This window comes from Branchiostoma belcheri, unplaced genomic scaffold (genome assembly GCF_001625305.1).
Source record: "Branchiostoma belcheri isolate BF01 breed outbred unplaced genomic scaffold, Haploidv18h27 scaffold63, whole genome shotgun sequence".
Classification (NCBI taxonomy): Eukaryota; Metazoa; Chordata; class Leptocardii; order Amphioxiformes; family Branchiostomatidae; genus Branchiostoma; species Branchiostoma belcheri.
In genome coordinates, this window is record NW_017804276.1 from 1,343,876 (window position 1) to 1,359,552 (window position 15,677).

The 15,677-nt window shown below is 43.0% G+C and overlaps 1 pseudogene; it reads left to right on the plus strand.

Annotated features, from left to right (window-relative positions):
* The first annotated feature begins 14,417 nt into the window (after positions 1 to 14,417).
* Positions 14,418 to 15,386, plus strand: LOC109483205 (annotated as a pseudogene).
* The last annotated feature ends 291 nt before the right edge of the window (positions 15,387 to 15,677 follow it).

The following is a 15,677-nucleotide window of genomic DNA, read 5'->3' on the forward strand; positions in this document are numbered from 1 at the left end:
TACACAGCTTGACCTATCTATTCCTGGCGCACGCCTAGCCTCGAAAATGAGTCTGTTTTACGTGACTGGTTGTGCAGCCGCGTAGCACAATAACATACGACCATGGGTACCTAACGATCCAGATGCCATCACAAACACGAATTGAAAATAAAAGAGAGGTTGGGACCTTAGGTCGCCTGGGGTCACAATTGCCTTAAAAAGCACAAATGAAAAATAGTAAAGCGGTATTACGCACAGATTGAATTGTATTTCGGACCATTGCATATATGTTGGATCATAACATGGTGGGGGTGACGTGAACTTTGACTTGTGAGGGAGATGTAGTCCGACCTACTAAATTAAAGTTTCTTTTTATTGCTTTCTTTTCGTTATAAAAGTATGCCCTCTTCTCACCTCTGTGGCATGCATACATGTAACCTTACCGCTTCATCTGTCAGACATTACCGGCTTCTCAAGTAACAAGAAGTCTGAGACGTCAAAGTTTGGGGAACTGGGATTGAGTTTTGTTTGAAGAATTACATCATATAATGGATCAATACTTATACAATTGTATGACATATCTTTTTGTTTTATATTCCAACATATAATCACAAGACGTGGTGACGGGACACAGGGGACAAGGCAATACTCATTTTCACATGATTTGAGTTAGGAAAGTCGTGTAAAGTGCATTTCCCTAGGGCACAAGATCGGTGGCATGGCAGGACTCGAACCCGGGACCTCATGGTTCCGAGGCTACGCCAAACGACCCCACGCAACTTGACGTAACTTACGCTATTACACGCTGTGGTTTATGTTTCATACATTCCTGGCGACCACACCCTTTAAACACAGGAAATGCTCTGTTAAAACACTGTCGATCATTATATCAACAGATATGGCGTCGTGTGGCGTAACGGTATAGTGTTCGGCTCAGACCCAAAAGGTCCCGGGTTCGAATCCGCCTAATGCCACCGATCTTGTGCCCTTGGGAAAGGCACTTTACACGGCTTTTCTCACTTCACTTAGTACCTAGCTTTGGGTAGGGACGTCCCTCGGATAGGACGTTAAATGGAGGTCCCGTGTTTGGGAAAGCCACACCCCACGCACGTTAAAGAACCCACCACACTTATCGAAAAGAGTAGGGGACCCTCCCGGTGTGAGTGGTTCAAACCTTACAGTCTGGTCTCACGGTTGACATCTTTGAAGAGGTAGTAATCACCTGTTATGTCAAAGACTTCTACAAATGTTGTAAATCTTCATAATTATATAAATGAAAGATAAAACCCAATATCCGCCCACTCACTTTGGAACCGAAACATACAAACCTATGATATATCATGGCCACAGCACATAAATACTTCCGTCCCAGAAGTAAAAAAAAGGCTCCTGAAGTAATAAACGAGGCATAACCCATGGGGAACCATCTTGCCAAATTTTGCTCTATTGCTTCATAATGAGTGTCATACATCCAGATGGCACGATCTTACAATAACGACTTAATACACGTACGGCGGAGAGCCCAAGCTGTCGCGTATTCCCCCACGGAAAATTCCCATCCAATTTCCCGCTTGGTTAAGCATGGCGCCATCAATGAAAACATGTTGACCTCGCCGGGACAGCGTCCATTTCACATGTCGATTTTTCAAGTCATTTTCAAACGGCTGCTCCTAACGGACGTCGGTCGGTGACCTATGAAAAAAATCCTTCGAGTTGTTTTGACAAATGACAAAGTATAATGAAAGCATAGAACTCAAATATTTGAGGGAGTCTTTGCGCATAACGTGCACTTACATATCATAACACCATAACATATCAACTGTTCCCCTGATACTATACTATATTGATTATACAGACGGCAACCTCTGGGTAACTAAAAATGATGTGAACTTACTAAAACAAATCGGGCAAAGAAGTTCCCTTTATTATACACAAATGGCTGAATCCACAGAACAAACACAAAATTATTCATCTTTATTCTTTCACAGCTTCTAGGAAGACTCAGTAATACACCAGTGGTAATGGAACTTCTGCTTCCCTTCCTCTGGCATCTCCGTCTTTTCAGTTTGACCTCTGTCATCCTCTAGGTACCTGAAGAAACAATATTGTACTTTCGTCTTTTGGAAACGTGCGAAAATTGATGCACGCGCGGATGTTATCAGCACAATTAAGTCACTAAAGGCCTCTTGGCTTGGCTTCGTTTCCGAAGATTCCAGGGGCCCTTCCCTCTCCTGCTGCACGCCCGCTGGTGGCTGACAAGGCCAACTGAGGCCTAAGTACCTTTAAACTAACGCAGTAGGTTCTAAAGGCGCACATGCAATCATTACGTTTTCCGTTGCTGGGTAATGATTAGATAGTGTTTAGGGAATCAATCCGAGAATAGTGCTGTGTCCTGAAATGCCCCTGTCACGAACTGAAACGTTTAAGTGCACCGGAGGGCATTTTCAAAGACAATTTTCAAAGCCATCTCCAATAATCGCCCTTTCATGTCATATTCTTGTCCAATTAAAAAGTTTATTGTATTCTGATTGCTTTACAGAGTCAAACGCAAGGTCGACAAATTTGAAGATTTAGCGTCCAGGGATTTCTTTTGTTGTCCTGCCAAATTCTACTACGGACGACCGAGGGCTCTCCTGCATTAGGAGAACATGCGGATCCAACTTCTGAACTTAGGCCACAGCAAGTAATTTTTGTGGATGACATCAGCGCGCGCATTAATTTTCGCCTGATTTTGGAAAAAAAAAAGAAATTTGTTGCCTTCTGACAGCGGTCAACATGCCGAAAATGGGCAAAGATGCCGAAAGATGGATGACAGATAACTATGAAGAGAGGAGACTAGAAAAGGCTCTGATTTAAGGTTTTGTTTCTTAATTTGATGCAGTGATATGTGATTTGGCTGTGTATATGTGATGTTCCATCTGAATCAAAACCATTTGTACAATGATTGAGGCAAAATTTTGTTTTTGTCGGCTCGCCTTGTTTTTTTTTGCCCGCTCGCATTAGTTTTCTAGTCTGCGGGGGATGCCATCCATAAAAGTTATGTGCTGTGGCCTCAAACAAGAAGTAAGTTCCACGATTCCATACCTTTGCCAATTTATAGTACCCCTTATATACGACTGACGCTTTATATAAGCGTTTCTCATTAACTACGCAAATAAGATCTTCATTGACATCGATTATATCATTTGACTTTAATCCTCTATGAAAATAACAAACGTTGTCAAACATATAAAAGTCTCATCCGAAAAACTGAAAATCCTGCTGCTGTGCTATAGAAAGCCGCCAGGAGTCCCATAATCCGACTTGTCCTGATAAGGCCACACCAAGTAAATTTTATGGATGACGTCCGCGCGCGCATTGATTTTGACATCTTCCTAGAAAAAAAAAAAGAAATTCCGCTTCCTGTAACTGTGACCAAAGAGTCACGACAGTGCCGCAAATCGTCAGATTGACGTGAAACCCTTAACGCGAAAAAGTGTCTATTACCATCCTGTTTTCACTGTCCACTGTTCCACCTGATTTATTGCTGTTTTGATGATGAATAAAAGACTTCTTGCTTGTTAATCTGTGTCACCTCATTCAATTTGTGTCCTAACATTTGTCGTCTCTTAGTATATTTCTAATCTAGGCATCTTGTTTTTTAGGGCCCTACTTGTTTTTTTTTCGCCCTCTCGCATTAGATTTAGGGTCTCCAAAGGACGTCATCCATAAAATTTACTTGGTGTGGCCTAATAATTGATTTTCCCAGACATGATGAATATCATAAGGATTAAACGCACATGCAAATACAAACACAAACCTTCTCTACGAAAGTACGATTTTTGTGGGTTCGTGGAGTGTTCGACTCGGAACCAAAAGGTCCAGGGTTCGAGTCCTGACATGCCACCGACCTTGTGCCCTTGGGAAAGGCACTTTACACGACTTTCCTCACTTCGCCCGGATCCGGATGAAAAATGAGTATAGTATTGCCCCCTGTGTTGGTGGCGGCATTAATATAAGTTGAAAAAACTTGAGTGTGCCGTCATCACGTCTTGCTACTACATATTGGAATAAAAAAGATACAATTTGATTTTGATCACGTCGCAATACTACATTTTCCTCGCAGCATACGGTAGTCTGAACGGGCCCCCGGGACACTATACCGGCCTGTGCCTGTCAACTACCGCGATAACTCCTGTATTGATGCCCATCAAAACACCTCTCGCCTCCATCCGCGGACATTCCTATGACCTTGTCGGGGATAACCATTGGTATTCATAGCCAGCTTGTCCGCATGGGCGCGTCTTCCACAGCCAGAGCCACCTTCCATCACTCATGTACCATCAAAGATCCTCACGAGTGATAAAGGGTAGAGCGGGTACTATTGATTTGACGAAATAATTCCCACTCTGGCTACAAAAATTGAAAGGTTAGAACTCCAAAGGTCTTTATTCAGCCGCTTTCGCGACTTTAAGTGTCGGCAGTGATTTTCGGTGATGGATTGAGGAGCCGGGTATAGCATGGCCACCGTAGGCTCCCCGGTATTTCTCCGCGGTGCTGGGAGTATTACCCGCCCGCCCAGGCCTATTAGCGCATCCCGATTTTTTTTTTACGGGCTAGGTTCAGACAGGTGCAATAGCTCAATTCGAAGAGCGCTCGCTTTGTAACCGGGAGGTCGTGAGTTCAAACCCCGGCCGGGTCATAAAAAGGACTTTAAAAGTGGTACACACTTCTTTCTCTGCTTAGCACTCAGCATCTTTGAGAAAGTGTGTGGGAAAGTCAAACACACAGCACTACCAGCGGGCTAGCCCCATGCTGTAGTGGCTTGCACAACTGTGTGTCACCCAAAGGCTACGAAATGGAGATGGGCACCACCCTACGCTCTGCATAAGGGCACGGGAGACCTTCTTCTTCTTCTTCTTCTTCTTCTAGGTTTATACGGAACGGCAGTAATCAGAAAGGCCGACTGGAAATATGAGCTGTCATAAAGAATGGCTTATTCTCAGTAGGACTCGGGAGCAAGCCCGTGAAGAATGGGTATAAGCCTAAGAATTTTTATTCTTGGTCATTGTGTGGTAAAATATGAAACCTTTGCGTTTCTTCGCCGTTTCATCAAACGTTCGCCATGTATTAAAAAGCATGTTACATAGGACTTAGGCCACAGAAAGTGAATTTTATGTATGGCATCCTCTGCAGACTCCAAATCTAATGCGATCCGGCGAAAAAAAAACAAGGCGGGCCGAAAAAAGAACAAGATTCCTACATTTTAAATTTTGACTCCATTGTACAAATGGTTTTGATTCAGTATGAACATCACATATACACAGCCAGCATCACATATCACTGCATAAAAGTACGAAACAAAACATTAAATTAGAGCTTTTTCTTGTCTCCTCTCTTCATAGGTATCTGCCATCCACCTTCCGGCATGGCAACGGACATATTTGCCCATTTTCGGCATGTTGACCACTGTCAGAAGGCAACGAAATTTCTTGTTTTTTTTTTCCCAAATCAGGCGAAAAATTTATGCGCGCGCTGATGTCATCCATAAAAAGTACTTGCTGTGGCCTTAGTGCCACTTGTGTAAATACTGGATAACTTAAAGTAATAGCTTCACGATGAAAATCTTTTAGATATGTTTCGGAGGCAAAAACGGCAATGATTTTTTAATCATAAGCCAACGGTAGTGCTCAGGGCGAGGTCATATTCTTTGTAGGCCGTAGATCCATATTGATATCGTAGAAGTTCTTTCTCGCAACTACCAAAAAGATACATGCCAAGACAACTGAATTTTGGACGACATACGCACGACTATCCCGAGACTTCTTTCAGTCTGCAATTAATTGTTTGACGATCGTAAGACAAATACGAAGCACACGAACATTCACACAAGCAAACACACTCCTAATACTACCAAAGGAAACTGATTTGCCGAAATCAAACGAAAAGATGTAAAGAAATGAATTTGAAGAGTAGATTATTCGCCATGCCATTCTCTGTATCATTTGTTCAACCTTCATGACCACGTAGATTTCATAATGAAAGCAAACTTATTTTTTTCCAAAACTTTTTTTTATTCGCACGCTCGCATCAGTTTTGGGCTTCCCATAGGATGTCATCCATATAATTAAATCAACATGGCCTAACCATCAGATAGAACGATGCATGATTCGTAGCATTGATAAAGAGTCCCAACCACCGTTTGGACAGGACTCCAATTTAACACGGAATGGAGTCCCATTGCTCTGCCCAATCACACGGTAACTCAAGCGGTTTTACCGTCGCTGTAAAGCAGATCTGGACAGACGCCGCCACGTCAGGATTAAAGTGCTTTTGATTCGATGGCTTTTATACTGTCAAACTCTAACCAAGAAAAGCGTTTGTTAACAACACACTGACAGGTGAGTCAATGGGAAAAGTTTAAGATGGATCACGTATATGTACCTGGCACGTTCACGATTTAAACAAGGTGACGAGGTGGCCTCGTGGTTGAGGTTGTTGTTGGTTCAGGTTCCCAGTTCTACTCCCCGGCAGGCCCCACTGCTGTTTTGCTGGGAAAGGCATTTTACACCTGCATGTCCTCGGTACTGACTGCTCTGTCCTTGCTACTGATTTGCACTGTCCTTAATACTGATTGCACTGTCCTTGGTACTGACTGTACTATCCTTGGTACTGACTGTACTATCCTTGGTACTGACTGTACTGTCCTTGGTACTAACTGCACTGTCCTTGTTACTTACTTGCACGGTCCCTAGCACTGACTGCACTGTCCTTGTCACCTACTTGCACTGTCCTTGGTACTGACTGCACTGTCCTTCTTACTGACTGCACTGTCCTTGTTACTTACTTGCACTGTCCTTGGTACTGACTGCACTGTCCTTGTTACTTACTTGCACTGTCCTTGGAACTGACTGCACTGTCCTTATTACTGACTACACTCTATACTGACTAAACTGTCCTGGACACTGCAATGTCTTTTTTGCTGAATACACTGTATTTGACACCATACGCTCCTTAGTACTGACTAGACATAGCCTGGGTACCATCCCCAGTAGTATATTCGCAAACTCTATAACTGGTTATAGAGTTTGCGAATATACTACTGGGGATGGTACCCAGGCTAGACTAGACAGTCCTTGGTACTGACTTAATTCTCTATATGGTACTGGGTAGACTGTCCGTGGATGGTATAGACTGCAATGTCTTTTTTTACTGCATGACTACACTGCCTTTGACACTATACTGTCCTTCGTACTGACTACACTATCCCTGGTACTGTCTTCATTTTGTATATGGTGTTGGGTACACTGTCCTTGGCAGGTACAGACTTCAATGTCTTTTTTTACTGCCTACACTGTCGTTGACACCATACTGTCCTTGGCACTGCTGCACGCGTTGTAAAGTAGCGTGGTCAATGCATGTTCCGACACGTCCCGCCTGAAATCTCCACCCCAGCCGTGTCACATCCACTCATTTCCGAGGCTTCATGGCTACAGAAAAACGGCGTACTCAGGAAGTAATCAGGCCATGTTGATTTGATTATATGGATAACATCCTTTGGGAACCCAAAAACTGATGCGAGCGTGCGAATAAAAAAAGTTTTGCCAAAAAAAAATGTCGCTTTCATTATGAAATCTTCGTGGTCATGAAGGTTAAACAAATGACACAGAGTATGGTATGCCGAGCAATCTACTCTTCCAATTCATTTCTTTTTATTTTCGTCTTTTTGTATGATTTTGGCATTACGACATTGGTATCGTTTTCCTATATTTTTTTGCAACTGACGGTTGCTCATTTTGCAACTGTTTTGTACGATTTACAGTATGGTTGAAAACTTTTTATTTTTGGAAACGGCCGAAAATTTATGCGCGCGCGGATGCCATCCATATAATCAAATCAACATGGTCTCACGGATAGTCAGACACTCAATCCAGATGTCGCTTTGCAATCTCGGCACGTACTTCAATGATTTAGTCCACGATGAGTAGCCCTACCGTATGTTTTGTCTGATAAAACGGCAATTACGCCTAAAATGTCAATTACATCTTATGTAAATGTTTCCATTTGGTTACTTGTGTCTTTTATTGGCGTGAATGTCATAGTTCGTGCAGAAACAAAGGTCACAGAAGGCGTCCTAGCGGAGGGTATTATAAAACATTACAGAAACCGTTAATAAACATTTGCAGTTTAAAAGACCATTAACATGGCGATATTGCTCTATTTCTAGTAAGGCCACAGCAAGTAATTTTTATGGATGACATCAGCGCGCGCATTGATTTTCGCCTGATATTGGAAAAAAACAAGAAATTTTGTTGCCTTTTGACGGTGGTCAACATTCCAAAAAATGGACAAAATCGCATGCCTTGCTATGCCGGAACGTGTATGGCAGATAAACATGAAGAGAGGAGACAATACAAGATTTATTTTTTTTAACTTTTACTTTGATGCAAAGATGTATTTTGTTCCATTTATATGTTCCCACGGAATCAAAACCATTTGTACAATGATTGAAAACTTTCCCTTTTTAAAGTTGTTTTAGTGACAAATTGGTGCTGTGATAGTTGACAGTAAAGTTAGCACCATATAGGTATCATTTCTTGTTTAATAGGGTTTATGATGTCAAAATTTCAAATATAGGAATCTTTTTTTTTGGGGGGGGGCGCCTTGTTTTCTTTTCGCCCTCTCGCATTAGATTTGGAGTCTGCAGAGGATGTCATCCATAAAATTTAGTTACTGTGGCCTAACAAAGACGCATGTTGTAAATAGATTGGCCGTAGAATAAGCCTGTAGCTTGAACAGTACCTCCTGTTGGTTTCACATTAGATACCCTCTCTGCATCCTGTATAAAACTGCATTCGAGCTGCTATGGATCTTTGAAACGGTTGTCCATCACCAGTAAGTTGAACCACAAGCCATTTTCCCCTAAAAGTTCATATCTCGAAACCGGGTTTTAATTCTGACATTGGTTTCGAAGCGTTAGAATTGTTCTCTCTGGCCTGATTTCAAAAACTACCACATGGGAAATACACCTAAGCTTATCGTGTCTCCAGCGGGTGAGTTTAACTATAGAACACTAATGTAGGCATGAAACACCTCCTGAACCGTGCCCCAACGGACACTCGTAGATTGGAGTGTTTAATACAAAACTATTGATTCCCTGCTCACAAGATCCGGTGTGGGTTGCTTAGTTTAATAAAGTATCCGCGAAGGAACCGGCGTAAAAAAAAGGAAACCACCCAATTAAAAAAAAAGAGGAACTGCTTGAAGAACTTTTTTTTAGTTCAACTCTGAATATAAGTCATACATCTACAGCACTACGCTGAATAATGTGCGTTTCAGGCTTCCTCTAAAGTGATAATTTTACCCCGCAGTCTTACTTTGTTGTACCGGGGCCTGTAATTCAGTCTGGCGTGCCTTGCTACGTGCAGAGAAGAGTGTGGTCTACGTAATTAACCCTCGTGGCGGAACAAAAAGGAGAAACGGCGCGCCCTGTGCATGTGGAAATCTTTCATCCGCTTGATTTATAACATATGTGCGGCCGTGTGAGATGTTTCTCGTGCTTCGGGTGCCAAGTTAACAACATTGATCTGGCAGGGAATCGCTCACTCTAAAAGATGACTCCTTGAAAAACGTCTCTAGTTCTCAGGACCATATATAGTAATAAAGGAAGAACAGCCTCCAATCACATCGGTTCGGTTCGAGAAGCTGTTTTTTTATATATTCCAACATTTCATGACTAGACATGTTAACAGCCCACTCAAGTCACATCAACTTATCTTATGCCGCCACCAACGCAGGGGATGAATACAGGACAAGACAATACTCAGGAAAGTCGTGTAAAGTGCTTTTTTTTCTTTTTATTCCAACATTTCATGACTGGACATGGCACACTCAAGTTCTATCAACTTATTTTATACCGTCACCAACGCAGAGGACAAATACGGAACAGGACAATACTCATTTTCACTTGAGTTCAGTGAGGAAAATCGTGTAAAGTACCTTTCCCAAGGACACAAGATCGGTGGCACGTCAGGACTCGAACCCGAGACCTCAGGGTTCCGAGTCGAGCACGCTGCCGCTACGGCACACGACCCCACAAGAAACAAGCTCAGTCGTTCGTTTCGTGGTCTGTATCTACAAAACGCGGCAGTGAGAATCAGAGGTGAGGCATAAGTTAGAATGAAAGCCGTGCTATTTTGACCTAACAGAGTCCTAGGGCACGTCATTCCTTACCGTGAATACGACCCTGGCATTCAATAAATGTGCCCGCCAACTATCTCCGGCTTCTTGATGGCTGTACAGGAAACATCCCCGGCAGGGAGCGGACGCTAGTTGACTACCTCATGTGGAGAGAGGTTTAGGCCACAGCAAGTAATTTTTATGGATGACATCAGCCCGCGCATTATTTTTTGCCTGATTTTGGAAAAAAAAACATGAAATTTTGTTGTCCTCAGACAGTGATCAACATGCCGAAAATGGGTAAAGATGTCTGTTGCCATGCCGGAAGGTGGAAGAAAATAATTTTATTTCATGTTTTGTTTCTTACTTTGATGCAGATATGTTTTGTTTCTTACTTTGAAGCAGAAATGTGATGTTGGCTGTGTATATGTGATGTTCCTACTGAACCAAAACCATTCGTACAATGATTGAGTCAAAATTTTAAAATGTAGGAACCTTGTTTTTTTCTTCTGCCCACCTTGATTTTTTTCGCCCGCTCGCATTAGATTTGGAGTCTGCAGATGATGTCATCCATAAAATTTACATGCTGTTGCCTTAGTGCCAGATTCGCAGGCTTGTTTTCAAAGTAAACCTGTTGCCAAGTGGATATTTCGTTTGAAGGACAAGAGAAGGGCAAGGGTACATGTGGACTGAATGTTCCACTTGTAAATTGTAGTGATTTTAGATTAGGAGAAGCTTGTAGCGTGGAATAAAATATGAAAAATTATTTATTTATTATTTTTTATTTCAACATGCAAAAATACAATGCATAGTGGTGACGCACTCAAGCAAAATGCTTATATTCACGTCACCACTAGACATGAAATAAAATTACATCACAACAAATGGGTATCGTCCAGGTAATAAGAGAACAGAGTTTAGCTATATTATAAACGAATTCAGAAGTATAAATCAGGTGTTAAATCGCTTAGTTTCAGAGAGATATAGCTGTGTAATAATCTTTATTACATCTAACCTTCACGTTTCGCCCGAAAGAAGAGGGGTTTAAAATGAAGGTTTATGACTGTCTACACCACTGATACACACGTACAACAGTATAACATAATGCACACCACAAAATACTCTAGATACATTTGATTCAGCATTCTAGTACATTCACAGCACGTTCTAAGCATGGCAACATATGTTTATTTGCAGCGTACGTACCTTCGTCACACAGTGATCTATCAATAACAACTGAACAGTAGGCGCATGGAATCGACAAATGGGTAGTCGTGAATGTGTGTGATGTTTGTGGATAACTGAGCTGGGTCACATCCTTCGTACAATCGTTGTACGATCGTCGTACGATTGCAGTCTGGGGGCATTCTTTAGATAGTCCTTATGACATTGATGTGTCCTATGAAAATAATCACACCGGTGCAATAGCTCAATTGGTAGAGTGCTCGCTTTGGGAGGTCGTGAGTTCAAACCCCGGTCGGGTCATACCAAAGACTTTAAAAATGGTACACACTTCTTTCTCTGCTTAGCACTCAGCACATAAGAGAAAGGGTGTGGGAAGGTAAAACACACAGCACTACCAGCGGACTAGCCCCCTGCTGTAGTGCATTGCACAATTGTGTGTCGCCCAAGGGCTACGAAATGGAGATGGGCACCACCCTTCGCTCGGGCAAGAGCACGGCAGACCTTCTTCCTCTTCTTCTTCTATGAAAATAATCTGTCGTGTCAGTTTGGAAATCGTTGTATTAGATCAATGTTGGAGGTTGGTTAATTGGTTGGTTAGCTGTATGGTTGGTTGGTTGGTTAGATGTTTGTTTAGTTGCTTGGTTAATTGGTGGGTTGGCTGTTTTGTTGTTTGGTTGGTTGGCTAGTTGGTTGGTTGGTTGGTTGGTTGGTTGGTTAGTTGGTTTGGTTGTTTGTTTGTTTGGTTCTTTCAGGGCTTGTTAAAAATATAGGGCATAAAATACGTACGACTGCTGACCTGTTGCCCAGATCTCAAATCACCTGGGAAAACTCAAGGACACTGACTTAACCGATTATTCGCACGGTTCAGTGATACAAACCATTACCCGAGTCCCTGCTGAGGATACGTAATGTAACAAACAACATGAAACTCCACAACATGTCCAATCTCATTATTCTCTTGGGAAAATATTTTATATTTAAAAATCGACCTTGGTCACTTAACATAGAATCATTTATTTCTTATGTAACATATTACTTTAAGTTAGAAACCATTATTTCCAATCGGGTGGGCAAGACAAAAAAACACATGGGAAAATGGGGAAAGCTAATAGGTCTACTTTCATCTCCTTGAAGAAATTATAAATAAACTGTAATTGGGGTTGACTTTTTTTAAATACTTTGTAACACTCTGTTATATCATCTATATTGTTTACTGGTTTTTATTTAGTTTTGTTGTTATGCATGTGGTTTCACTTTGTTTCGTTGTGCCATGCTTTCTTTTGTGTGAATTTTGGAAACAATAAAAAGAATGATTTATAAAAAAAACAACATGAAACTCCTGATGAAAAACCTGTTATAAATAATGTATCTAATGTACACGTATGTCTCGGATGATTGCATATGAAGTGAAATAGTTGCGCAAGAGATATGTGTGATAATAATGTAGCGATGGGAGCAATTCAGTCTACGAGGTAGTGCGGAAAGATCTGTTGAAGAATAACCCATTTTTGATTGATTGATTGATTTTTTTTATATTCCAGCATTTAATGACTAGACATGGTGACGGCACACTCAAGATATATCAACTTATCTTATGCCGCCAACAACGGAGAGGACAAATACAGGACAAGACAATTCTCATTTTCACTTGAGTTAAGTGAGAAAAGTCGTGTAAAGTGCCTTTCCCAGGGGGAAAAATTAGTGGCAGGTAAGGACTCGAACCCGGGACCTCTTGGTTCCGAGTCGAACACTCTGCCGTTACGCCACACAAGCCTACCCGCTGATTATGGGGATTGATTGATTGATTGATTGATTGATTGATTGATTGATTGATTGATTGATTGATTGATTGATTGATTGATTGATTGATTGGTTGATTGATTGATTGATTGATTGATTGATTGATTGATTGATTGATTGATTGATTGATCACCTGTGATAAATGTGACCACCATGACTCAAGATACGGTATTAGCAGAGAAAGCGCAAACTGTAGGATACCTTTTTTTTAATTCAACGTAAAAACAATACAAATTATACATAGTGGTGAAGCACTCAAGCAATAAGCTAATATTTACGTCCCCACTGGAAACAAATAAAAATTATAGCACAAGACAAACACAAAGTCACATGGGTAACGTCCAGATTACAAGAAAACAGAGTTAAGCTATCAAGATATTATTTATTATTCCAGGACCTTGGCCTGAACATCCAGTTCGAATGCGTATTTTCCCAGAACTATCGTAGACTGGAACTCGTTGCCACCAAGCACAGTTGGGGCACCATCACTAGAAATCTTTAAACAACCCCTGCAATTAGATGTGCAAAGATTGAGTGTAACAAGTCGCTCGGTGTGATATAGCTAGCTGCCGCCGCGCCGCGTGCCTGCGAAGCTGGTGTGTTTCGCCGAAGGGCGGTTATACCGGTTATACAGGTACAGAAGCTGGTGTGTTACGCCGAAGGGCGGTTATACAGGCTATACAGGTACAGAAGCTGGTGTGTTACGCCGAAAGGCGGTTATAACGGCTATACAGATACAGAAGCTGGTGTGTTACGCCGAAGGGTGGTTATACTGGCTATACAGATACAGAAGCTGGTGTGTTACGCCGAAGGGCGGTTATAACGGCTATAGAGATACAGATACAGACTCCCAGAGGACTTTGCGGTCAAGTCATCCGATCGATTACGCGAATCTCGATCCACGCTTTGATAACCTCAGCTGAGCCGGCGCGTGGGAGTTGGAACTGGATCTGTGTTTTCCTGTTACAGCTTGTTAGGCGGTATGTAGTCCCGGACACCTTCATTCGCGCTCTGGAAAGGTTGCGCTCTCGCTTTTTACACGCCTGACATCGCCATTACGTGCCGGTCGGCAGGGCTCGCAGTGACGGGTGATAAGCCGCGTAAAACGCCCGTCACGTCACGATTTAATTAACGTATGATGCATCGACCCTTTGGGACGCCGGCCGGAGGTGTATATAAGCCCTGTGACATTTCTCGCCACTATAGGTTACCATGCCTGTAGGGTTGGAGAGACTGAGTGTTGCGGAGAACAGCGTAGAATCCGGCAGTAGTAGCGGGTTCTAGGCAGGAACGGGATGGAAAACATTGCTGTAACAGACGGCGGTCTGGACACATTCTACACGAACGCGACGAACAGCAGTGAGTGGCAGGGGATGGTAGACCCGGGGCCGGAGAGTTGGATCATTCCTGTCATCTTCACAGTCATCTTCTGTGTCGGGGTCTTCGGAAATGCGCTGGTTATCGTCGTCCTGCTTCGCACGGGCCGAGAGTTGGAGAACACCACCAACATCTTCATCCTCAACCTCAGCATCGCAGACCTGCTCTTCATCGTCTTCTGCGTGCCCTTCCAGGCCACAGTGTTCTCCCTCCCGGAGTGGGTCTTCGGACTCTTCATGTGCAAGTTTGTGCACTTCTTCCAGTGCGCCACCATGCTGGCCTCCGCGTTTAACCTAGTGGCGATGTCGGTGGACCGCTACATGGCCATCGTGCACCCGGTGGACTCCATCGATGTCCGCAAGCCTCAGGCTGCCTGGGCGGTGGAGCTGGTCATCTGGGTGCTGGCCATGGGGACATCCACGCCGTACCTCGTGTACTTTGACATCCACCATGACGTGGTGTCGGGCATCCCGGTGGACTTTTGCGTGGAACACTGGGACGACCTGGAGTCGCAGAGACCGGCCTACTTCGCGGGGCTGTTCGCGCTCGGCTACATGCTGCCCCTGGTCATCATTGCCGCCTGCTACTACCTCGTGGTGCGGGAACTCAACAGCATGCCCAAGAAGAGCCAAGCCAACCGATCCAAGAAAAGGGTGACTAAGATCCTGATGGTGGTCGTCATCGTCTTCGGAATCTGCTGGCTCCCACACCACGTCGTGAACATGTGGGTAACTTTTGGAGAGTTTCCGTACAATATGGCGACGTACGTGGTCAAGTTGCTATCCATGTGCATGGCCTATGTGAACTCCTGTGTTAACCCTATCATATATGCCTTCTTGTCGTCCGAGTTCAGACAGGGGGTAGGTGAATTGACATGCAGGACTTAGCATGTGCTAAACTGTTATAAGGAAAATGTTTAGTTCCCTTTTTATCTGAATATATTTGAGCAGTTTTGATTGTACGTAGCTCTGAGTAGTGCCTCTAGATCTGAGTAGTTTATAGCTGGGTTGTGTGTAGCTGACACTACCGGAAATGCAGGCCATAGAGCTATTTGTCATGTGGTATTCACCATTACCAAGTTGCCCAAAATGATCACAGGATGCACTTAGTGACGTTGAGTACATTTGTATCTGTAGAATGTTATCCATAATGTTTGCTGCATTGAAAATTTCTTTTCA